At 46.7% G+C, this 11,440-nt stretch overlaps 1 protein-coding gene across 3 annotated transcripts in view; it reads left to right on the top strand.

Moving 5' to 3' along the window:
- The window catches only part of KIRREL3 (kirre like nephrin family adhesion molecule 3), a 775,275-nt gene that overhangs the window by 493,018 nt on the left and 270,817 nt on the right, over positions 1 to 11,440 (top strand). The window lies entirely within an intron of this gene.

The following is an 11,440-nucleotide window of genomic DNA, read 5'->3' as shown; positions in this document are numbered from 1 at the left end:
ACTTGGAGAGGGAGAGAGAGAGGGAGACAGAGAGAGAATGAAAAATAAAATCCAGCAGCTTCGGTATGAAATTGCAAGGCAAACACTTTGGCTGTAACCAGTGGAGGTTTCCCCCAGGTCTTCCATCAAAGCGCAAAACTGAGAGGGCAAAGACGAGAGATTGTATAGCCAACAGATGCGTGTTGTTAAAATATGCATCTGCCAGCCGCGCAGTTTAAGGAGCCAGAGGGCTACCTTGTAGATCTTGCTGCACTCAAGGGAGCATGAGTGAATTCCAGGCCCTGCCGGGCAAGCTGGGGGTTGCAGACACGTTAATTAGTGTTGAGTTTCCAGATCTCAGATGCAACCAGGCGAATAGAAACTTTGAACAGAGCAGTTGCTTTGCCGCGAGGAAGAGAAGGGTGGGAGGGGATGAGAGTGGGAGAGGAAGGGAGAGGGTCAGGAAGCTCCTGTTGCTCTGACAGTGTGACCTAATCCTCCAGAAGCACCAACTCATGGCAGCCATAGGTAGCTGGGTCCCATGCTTGCTGGGTAGCTAAAGCTGGATCTTTTCCCCAGTGAAGCCTGGCTGGCTGGCAGGATCCTTCTTGGGGCTACCTTCCACCTCATAGGTCTGTCCTTAAACAGTGCTGAAATGCGTCCTGTGGCCCCTAGACATGGTGGGGTGGAGGAGAAATGTCTTCTGGGGCTTCAGGCAGTGTTAGAAATCCATATATATAAGCTAGATACCAAATGGCTCCTTAAACCAGGGTTATAGTCGCCAAAACGGAATGCCTAGCTGCAGTGGCGTAGCGTGGGGGGTGCAGGGGGGGCCGGCCGCACCGGGCGCAACATCTGGGGTTAGGGCAAATCCACGGGTTAGGGGGCGCAAATTACTTGCCTTGCCCCGGGTGCTGACAACCCACACTACGCCACTGCCTAGCTGCCATTTTGGGGCCAGACAGCTCCTAAGTCATATTTTTGAATACAACTTTTTGGTTCCTGAAATTCATCCCAATTGTGCAGATAAAATGCCACGGATAGAATTCTACAGGATGTATTGCTAGTGTGTGAAAGCAATCAAGATCCAAGGATCCCCCAAGCATACACCTCCAAATTTTGGAAAGGTCAGGCACCATTTTGGCAACTCGGCATCATCACTTGGTTGCAAGTGGCCGATAACCAGGTGTAAAATGTGCCTGGTGAATTTCGGGCACTGGCTGCAGATAGTTCTGAAGAGGAGGCATCTGAGCCCGAGGAAGAGACAAAGCTGGGCGCTGCTCTTCCATGGAAGCCTTTAGCAGGGTCACTGGCTAGGAGACTGCATCCGGTCTAGGTTCAGCACCCCAAATATCTCTGTCCTTAGTGTCTTTAGAGCTCTCCTCTAGCTGAGAGGAGGAGGCGGCCCTGGGCCATGGCATTGTGGGGAGGCAGGAACATATGAAGCTGCCTTTAACCAAGTCAGACCATTGGTCCATCTAGATCGGTATTGTGTACACGGAGTGGCAGCGCTCTCCAGGGTTCCAGACAGGTTGTCCCTCCCAGCGATGCATTGGGCTGCCAGGGATTAAATTTGGGGTCTTCTGCATGCAGCACAGGTGATGTGCTTCTGAGCTACACTCTTTTCCCTAGGTGAGAGAGCAGAGAACCTTGATGGTTCCACAACTTTGCACATTGGAATGCCATGTAAGTGAAGCTCATAATTAATCATCATTAACAACATTATCCGGAAACTCTGGCCTCTTGCCTCCTGTCAATGCCTTAGAAAATTCATTATGCTGTTACTTATGACAGTGGATTATATTTGACAGCCTCAGACTATATACAACAACAACCAGATTGCAGCTAACGGAAGTATTGCATTGCATCAAGGTGACGGCTGTATGCAAGGAGAATAATCTTTGCTCCAATTTTCTGGTAGCTGGAAAGAATAAACTCTCTCTCAAAGGCTGTCCTCTGAGATTGGTTCAGCTGCAAATTCACACCTATCAGTCTTTGTAGTTGTTCAAGGGCATTTTTCTTTTCTTTTTGGGGGCTCCTTGTCTTGCATTAACTAACTTTCTTAGTGGTCAATGGATCTGTAACCTTGCATCTGCCAAAATAACCAAGAGCAAAAAGGACCCGTCTTTGCCAAGTCTTGCGTACTCTTACATGGTTCTGTGGCATTGCAGGGTGGTGCCACTGCCCCCACTGTGATCCGGAGCAGTTTCTGAATGCTGGGGCTGTCCAACTGGCAAGGAAACTTAACTCTCACTTGGCCAGCCAGGAACTGGATGCAAGCCTGCCTGCAGATTGGTCAATAGTAGGCAGGTTTGGCTTTTGGGGTGACCCTGATAGAGCACGTAGGCTTTCCTCAGGTCCCAGGACATTTAAGCAGCCTGCCCTGGCCCCAACATTCAGTTCTTCATCAGATAACTCACCCCCTTCCTTTGTTTAATTCTGTGTCTTGCATAATTTGACCTTTCTATGGCACTGTTGGTTGTTGTATTTGGGGCTGGGCAGGAATTTGTCCGCCAGGCCAATTGGCCCAAGTCTGGTGGTTTTTCCTACTTCAAAGCAATCGTCACAACTTTGGTGGTTTAGGCATTGGGTAAACCTTAGTCTTGGCTGCAGGGGAGGTTGTAGTCTCCACCTGCCCCTCCAGATGAAATGGTATCCTGCTAAAAGGATCCAAGAGGAGTTGGTTCTGTCCATATGCCCAGGCAGGGGCTTGGGCCACAGCACTCCTCAAGATGGTGATTCCTGTGGGGGTCCTCCTTTGTGATGTAGGTCATGTTAATGGTTCCAGAACGTACAGGGTTAACATTTCTGGCTGACGTTCTGGTGTGACGTCTCACATCTTGAGGCGTGGTTAGTTACACAGACGGGAGTGGTTTCTGTGTGTTGTTCTTCTTTCCCGATTGCCGGAGAGGAAAGATGGGAGAATTTTCTCCGGGAATTAAAGACTGAATTTACGATGTTATGCTACCCTAATAAAGGCGTTAAGAGCTAAGAGAAGTCTGCGTGCCAGCCTGATTTATGATCCCCACACTGCAGCAGTTATTTCACCGTTGCGTATCGCTCTGCTACAACCGTCCAGAGAGAGGCAAGAGGACATTGCTGTGATCAGCAGGGTGCTGTATGCGCAGAGAAAGTGTGCCGGGCGCCACGTTGGCCCTTCTGGACGGCAAAGGTCATAGGACTCCCCCACTGTTGGGTTGACCCAGGTTTCACTTCTGGCAGGTGGGCCAGAAGTCAATGGTTATGCCCAACATGTATGCCAAACCTCTTACATTTGTAGGTTGTAACCTTATTTGCCCCAATAAGCTGTGCTGTGTCTGGTTCTTCCTATTTAGTCAAGGGGTACTGGGGGTTAGATGCCTCAGCATGCAAGAGGCCTGTGTGAAATTATAGAGTTAATGGATGAGTCTGAAGTGGAAAGATCTCTTGGAGAGGTAGAGGGCAATAGCAGTGTACATCCACTAATTATATCCATTTATAGGGGTGCTCACTGTTTAAAGCAAGGAAACTGGGTCCTGTGGGTAACTGGATTCTTCTGTCAAACATCAGGTGATCAGTTTTCACCCAAGTGGCACTTTGAAGCCCTAACAATTAACTGATTGCCAAGGCAAAATAAGACAACTCAGGATAGCTCAGTCTCAAAACATGAGACTCCTAATCTCTGGGTCGTGGACTCCACTGGGCAAAAGATTCCTGCATTGCAGGGCTAGATGACCCTTGTGGTCCCTTCCAACTCCAACTGTATTGTTTTTAATATTTGGTTGGAAGCTGCCCAGAGTGGCTGGGGAAACCCAGCCAGAGGGGCAGGGTATGAATAAATTATTATTATTATTATTATTATTATTATTATTATTATTATTATTATTATTATTATTACAATTCTATAATTCAAAACTTTGCACTTCTCTACATTTTTCAATGCATGTGTAGAAAAATGGGGAGGAAGTATGCACAAAAATGCACATATTAGTGAAAATAACACAAAAAACCCCAATTTATTTGGGGAAGCCGTGTTGCAGAAAAGTGTATATCAAGTAAATTTGCATTCAAAAATATGTATATTAGGAGAAATTCACTCTAAAAGCCTGATGGATTTGCATGAGGACTAGATTGCAAATTGCTATGAAAATGTGGAGAACTGAACTGAATATTGGAAAAATGAGAAACTGAGAAAAATCTAAATTGACAGAGGAACGCGGGTGGCGCCTGTAGGTTAAACCACAGATCCTAGGACTTGCCGATCAGAAGGTTGGCGGTTCAAATCCCCGCGACGGGGTGAGCTCCCATTGCTCGGTCCCTGCTCCTGCCAACCTAGCAGTTCGAAAGCATGTCATAGTGCAAGTAGATAAATAGGTACCGCTCCGGCGGGAAGGTAAACGGCATTTCCGTGCGCTGCTCTGGTTCACCAGAAGCGGCTTAGTCATGCTGGCCACATGACCCAGAAGCTGTACGCCGGCTCCCTCGGCCAGTAAAGCGAGATGAGCGCCGCAACCCCAGAGTCAGTCACGACTGGACCTAATGGTCAGGGGTCCCTTTACCTAGTAGTGAGTTGGAGAACTGGGAAGTTTCAGCAGCAGTTACAAGTCTGCAACTTGGCTTGATGCTACCCCACCTCTCCATCATTGGGAGCCTGCTCCCAATTGAATAAACGTCTAACCACAGCACTGTCCTTCCTCCCCATAAATGGAAGACATATTTCAAAGTGGTGTGCACCGTCTTGAGATGCACATTTTGCGGGGGGGGGGGGGACCATTGCTCACATTTCTATCTCTGTGCAAAAACCCAACAATTTCACACCCAAAGCTTGATTCTGAAACATCCAAACACAGCCGCTACCATTTCAAACAGACATGGAGGGGAAACACCCTTTGTGTTTGGCAATGAATCCCAAAGTTACAGACTTACAAGTTGTTATTTGCCCTGTGCTGTGCTTGAAGCTTTTCTGTGGGAATTGGGGGGTACTGAAGGGTTTGGAGGCGGTGGGCTTATAAGGGGCCAAAAAGGACATCTGGGGAGGTGCAGCCGTCTGCTCTAGGAATGTACGATTAATAATTGATGCACAATTAATTTCGACATCCACCTTTTGCTGTCTGTTTCCCCACTCCCCTCCTCCCCTGTTAGAGCCCCCCCCCTTAATATTAACTCTGCCTTCCTCTAACTCCCATTAGGAATAAAGCTTTCCTAAATCAACATGAATTATTTAATGATACAGATTAAGTCGATTCAGACACAGAGCTTCTGTCTTTTAATTTGACATCTAACTGAAGGCAGGAGGGGAGGGAAAATGGGAACATTCCCTGGGTGGTCAGAGGACTTCAAGAAGAAGAAGAAGAAGAAGAAATAGATGCCTTTGGGGGGGAAATAATGTAGCAGAAGCATTTCATCAGAGCGTTATCACTCCTTGATGTACAAAGCACCCTGTCATTAAGTATTACTAGGTTACATGCATATAGTAATTAGAGCATTACTGAAATGTGCTCCACATCCAGACTCTATAGGCTTCTTCCTCTTATTTGCGTGGGTTTTACTTGTGTGCGTGTGTGCGCGCGCAGCCTCACATGGGGAGGGGGGATTTTCTTAGCACGTACTAAGAAGCATGCTCTTTAAAAGAACTGCCCACTGTGTACAAATCCACATCATGGGCTTAATTGGAGCTGGAACTGCACACGCAGTTGCGTCCACACACAACAAGGAAGATGGGGAAGTGCAGACCCTTCAAGTGTCCCTATTTTCCAAGGACAGTCCTGGATTTACAGAAGCCGTCCTGGTTTCTTATTTGATCCCAGAATGTCCCGTTTTTCCTTAAGGTAAGGTAAAGGTACCCCTGCCCGTTCGGGCCAGTCTTGCCAGACTCTAGGGTTGTGCGCTCATCTCACTCTATAGGCCGGGAGCCAGCGCTGTCCGCAGACACTTCCGGGTCACGTGGCCAGCGTGACAAGCTGCATCTGGCGAGCCAGCGCAGCACACACGGAACGCCGTTTACCTTCCCGCTGGTAAGCGGTCCCTATTTATCTACTTGCACCCGGAGGTGCTTTCGAACTGCTAGGTTGGCAGGCGCTGGGAGCGAACGACGGGAGCGCACCCCGCCGCGGGGATTCGAACCGCCGACCATGCGATCGGCAAGTCCTAGGCGCTGAGGTTTTATCCACAGCGCCACCCGCGTCCCACACCCGCGTTTTTCCTTAGGACGTCCCTATTTCCATCAGAGAAATGTTGGAGGGTATGTTATGCAACTCCCGAGCCAAGGAGATAAGTAACTGTACAACCTTTAGAAGACATCTGAAGGCAGCCCTGTATAGGAAAGGGTTTTTATAAAAATAGTTTTTTTAAAGTAGAATTGTATATAAAAAATAATATTGGAAGCCGCCCAGAGTTTCTGGGGCAATCCAGTCAGATGGGTGGGGCTATAAATAATGAATAAGGGACTATTGTGAAACGAGAGATTTAGCAGTACTTATGCAGTGGTACAAAATAGTAAAGCACACCTACACATGAGAGTAACCTCCACACACATACACACACCCCCCCAAAAAAAAACCCCACCTCAGTGAGGAGTGAACAATGATCAATGACCTCCAGGATGATAGAATGTGTGTTAGTCAAAAAAGAAAAAAAGAGAAAAGAATTGGCCTTCTTGAGCCCCTGTTATTGTTGTTGTTGTTATTGTTATTAGATTTGTTACCCGCCATTTAGCTGAAGGTTTCAGGAATATATATATATATATATATATTTGCTTTCGTAGTTCGTTTCTGATTAGGGATATATATATGGTATCTGATGAAGCTTATACCCAGAACAAATGTAGTTGGTCTCTAAGGTGCTACTGGACAATTCTTTATTTATTTCAACTGCATCAGACCAACATGGCTACCTACCTGAATCAGGAATATATAACACAGCATTAAAGCAATTTAAAGCAAATGATTTATTACAACCCCACAACCTGGGGGGTGTCACAAAATGTGGAGCCAAGCAGAAAGAGCCAGGACTTAATCAGGACCAATGCAAGGCCAGGTTGGATGTGTGCTGAAGCAGTATGATGAGAGCCTAGGAGGAACATCTCAGTGCAGCTCAGCACAAAGCCTCTGTCATTCAATCTGGGGGCAAAATCAGCAGCTGTAGAAGTGGGTAAAAATCTCCCAACAGCAGAGGGAGAGCTCAATCTTCATGAAGTGCCACACACTGACTAAAATACACTGTCTAAAATTGGCTGATACACCAATGGCCAGATCATACACAGTGATTCAGAACTGCAGAGAGAAAGGTGCAGTGTAGGTCCCTTGTACAATATCATATTGGACCATTTCAGCTTTATCTGTTGAGGTGGCAGATGATTTATGAGGCTCTCCTACAATAAGCTACTTGTCGCTGCTAAATCATTTAGCATTCATTGTAATAGCATTAATCATGGTGAAGGTTCGAGGTGTCTCCAGAGATGGGGATATGCTCTGCCCTTGGCACTCCGAGGCCAATCACTACAAAGGCATGGATGAGGAAAGACATTTGTAGGGCTTGGTTTGCCGCAACTCGACTGGGAGAGGGTAGCTCCCCATTTGAGGGTCCCATGCCACGTGTTCTACTGAAAGAAACAAGCAAGGGTGAAATGAGGTACTTACAGAGATTCATCAGCAGTGAAAGGTAGTGGTTACTTTTCTCTGCTTTCTCACCTAGCTCCTTGTCACGAGGTGGAAACTCTACAGCCCTGGAAACCTCATGTCCTCTTAATCCAAAAGGAGCAGGAACTCCTTCTGGCCCTTCTGCTCTTTCCAGCATCTGTACTCTTCTTAATATTGGAGGACTTGTCATTTCCAGAAACACAGCATTGCATAACTGACTGGATCTCCCTCTACCCCCCCCACACACCTTTCTGCCCCCTGCCAATCTTAATTAGTTGTTCTCTCCCTTTTGGATCCCATCTACATTGTCCATTTAAATCTCTCCCCCCCCCCCCCCAGGAATCATAGGCAGTGTAGTTTGATAAGGTCCTGTGAAGAGGGATTGATCGTTATACCACTTTGGGGATGATAGCATGTTGATGGGGACTAGGAGGTCTCCTAACAACTCTCGGCACCCTTAAACTACAGATCTCAGAATTCTTTGGGGGAAGCCATGATTGTTTTAAGTGGTGTCACAAGGCTGTAAATGTATGGTGTGAATGTGGCCATTGTGTGGATGGTGCGGTATGAATCTGCTATTAATGCACTGTTATTGCATCAGTGGCATGTTACAGAATACCCCCCAAAATGCTCCCATCTAGAGGGGTTCAAGGTGGGCTCAGGGTGATATCTACCCTAGGTATGGTGATCACACTTCCTGCATGAACAGAGACAGGACTTCTGAAAATGCTCTGGTGTAAAAGAGATTTCTGGAGTCCATCTTGACTGAGTAAAATTGGTTGGCAGGCTGCTATCTGCCTTCTATGCATAATCCAAAATCAGCTACCAGGCCATGATCCAAAATACTTACCTTTTTCAGCTCAGGGGAATGAATAATTTTATAAATGGTGCATCCAGAGCTGACTCTACTGTAAACTCAAACAGCATGAGAAGGTGTTCAAGGCTTCCCCACTCCCTGGCACACCCCCATACCCCATGGTGAGGAACAGAAATGGAGTTGCCTGCCATGAATTGAGTATGTGGCCTTCAACAAACCATAATCTCTTTGCCTAATAGGCATTTCTCTTTGGAGAAATAGGATAGGTATGAGTTTTCTCCCTCGTGTTGCAATACTGGAGCTTAGGGCTATGAAACAGAAGGAGAAGAAATTGAGGCAGTGAGAGATTTTACTTTCTTGGGCTCCATGATCACTGCAAATGATGACAGCAGTCACAAAATTAAAAGACGTCTGCTTCTTGGGAGAAAAGCAATGACAAACCTAGACAGCATCTTAAAAAGCCGATGCCAACAAAGGTCCGTATAGTTAAAGCTATGGTTTTCCCAGTAGTGATGTATGGAAGTGAGAGCTGGACCATAAAGAGGCTGATCGCCGAAGAATTGAGGCTTTTGAATTATGGTGCTGGAGGAGACTCTTGAGAGTCCCATGGACTGCAAGAAGATCAAACCTATCTGTTCTGAAGGAAATCAGCCCTGAGTGCTCACTGGAAGGACAGATCATGAAGCTGAGGCTCCAATACTTTGGCCACCTCATGAGAAGAGAAGACTCCCTGGAAAAGCCCCTGATGTTGGGAAAGATGGAGGGCACAAGGAGAAGGGGACGACAGAGGACGAGATGGTGGGACAGTGTTCTCGAAGCTACCAGCATGAGTTTGACCAAACTGCGGGAGGCAGTGGAAGACAGAAGTGCCTGGCGTGCTCTGGTCCATGGGGTCACGAAGAGTCGGACATGACTAAACGACTAAGCAACAACAGGGCTATCCAATGAAGCTGAGTGTTGGAAGCTTGAGGAAAGACAAAAGAAAGGATTTCTTTACACAGGGTGTGGTTAATGCATTCAGTGCCACAAGAGGTAGTGGCGGCCACCAACTTGGATAGCTTTAAAAGAGGATTGTATTATTTCATGGAGGATAATACATCAGTGGCTGCTAGCCAGTGGCTGCTATCTCCTACCTCCACTATCAGAGAAAATAAGCCTCTGAATACCAGTTGCTAGAAATCCCAAGTGGGAAGAGTTCTGTTTGCTGACTTCCCATTGGCATCTGTTTGGCCACTGTGAAACCAGGATAATGGATTAGATGGAGCCAGGGAGCAGATCCGCTATGGAACTAATGAAGCTTAAGGTTCAGGGTCCTTAATCCTGAAGGGGCCCCAGAAGCGACTTTAGTTCCCATTGCTTAAAAACTTTGGGTCTAGTAGACCCAGTTTGAATCGCAAGACTTAATTTTTGTCATATATATTTCACAATCCAACAGATGTTGTAAAGATTTAGTGATCTGTCGTGGAACAACTCTACGGAAGAAGATAACAGTGGTTACCCAGACCTCGCTACTGGTTGCAAAGGGGGCCCCATAACAGTTCGAGCTTCAGGGCCCCCAAAATGTAGGTCTATCACTGGGTGGGCCTCTGGCTTGATCCAGCAGGACTCTTCATGAGTTGTTAATTTAAGATGACCAGATGGGATTTTGCCCATTCCTCCATCTTTGAGAGACCCACTCTGCCATAGTAGCTAAGATTATGAGTGATGAGCAGGAAAATCCTCTCATCCTACTCTCAATCCAGTCATGGATTCATTGGGAAGCCTTGGATAAACTGCTGTTTTTTGCAGCCTTAGTCCCCTTCTCATCACCTCCAACATGGGGGTTAATCGAACTGGCCTACTTTACAAGGTAGTTGCAAGGATTGCCAAGTGCTTTGAAAACACTAAAGCACTTTATGAATGCTATCATTTCTCTGAACAGACTCTTTGTTTTATATGGCAAGCTGTTCTTCAAGCTCTCCTCACTTTCAAAACAGATTTGCCATCATACTGAGAGCCAGTGTGGTGTAGTGGTTAAGAGCGGTAGTCACGTAATCTGGGGAACCGGGTTTGCGTCTCTGCTCCTCCACATGCAGCTGCTGGGTGACCTTGGGCCAGTCACACTTCTTTGAAGTCTCTCAGCCCCACTCACCTCACAGAGTGTTTGTTGTGGGGGAGGAAGGGAAAGGAGATTGTTAGCCGCTTTGAGACTCCTGAAGGGGAGTGAAAGGCGGGATATCAAATCCAAACTCTTCTTCTTCTTCTACTGTAGGGGGTGGGGTGGGGGCTACTATTCAAGAAACGTGGTAAAGATTTGTGGATTAAAATTAGGCTTGTTTGGAAACTAGCCATTATACTCGACATGTCCACTATCACAGTTATTTATCATGCATTTTAGGGAACAGACTCTCAGTGAGAAAAGGCTGTGTCACAATAAATGTGTTTGTCTTTAAGGTGTTTAGGTTACAGCAGATTAACATTCATACATGCATGCATGTGCATGAAAACACACACACAAGTTCGTTCCTTTGCTCCTCCACAGAAGACAGGCAAAATTGATTTACTTATATCCCTATTAAGCCTCTCTTAGCCAGGCGCATGGTACAAGTTTGAAGTGCCGTATTTCATTTATTTGGCAGCCCTGCTGCCTGCCAAATTCATTACTGTACAATAACACTTTTACACGATGTGTGTGCAGCAAATAAACTGGATAGGGAGAGGAAAGTTGTGTGTGGGCAGGCAGGGCGGGGGAGTGACATGAAACAGCGAGACAAGGAAGCCCCCGTTTCCCCCTCTGCCGCAGCTCATACTCAAATCCACTTAAGGATCTGAGCCTTCATTCCCAGGCTTGATTCCTTCCACTCCTTATTTATTGCATGCATAGTTTGAAGCCCAATGAGACAGCGAATAGCATGGCATGTCCAATTGCTGACAATATGCTGAAAGCACCTTTGCGAAGGGCCCTACAGGGATTTCCACAGCGTTCGGCTGGAAAATAAGGAGGGTGGTTTATTGGGGGAGGGGTTTGCAGGTACAAGTGGGCAGTTTC

The sequence above is a fragment of the Podarcis muralis genome, chromosome 15 (genome assembly GCF_964188315.1).
Source record: "Podarcis muralis chromosome 15, rPodMur119.hap1.1, whole genome shotgun sequence".
Lineage (NCBI taxonomy): Eukaryota > Metazoa > Chordata > Lepidosauria > Squamata > Lacertidae > Podarcis > Podarcis muralis.
Note: the sequence above shows the minus strand (reverse complement) of the source record. Positions and strands in the feature narration are given on the sequence as shown.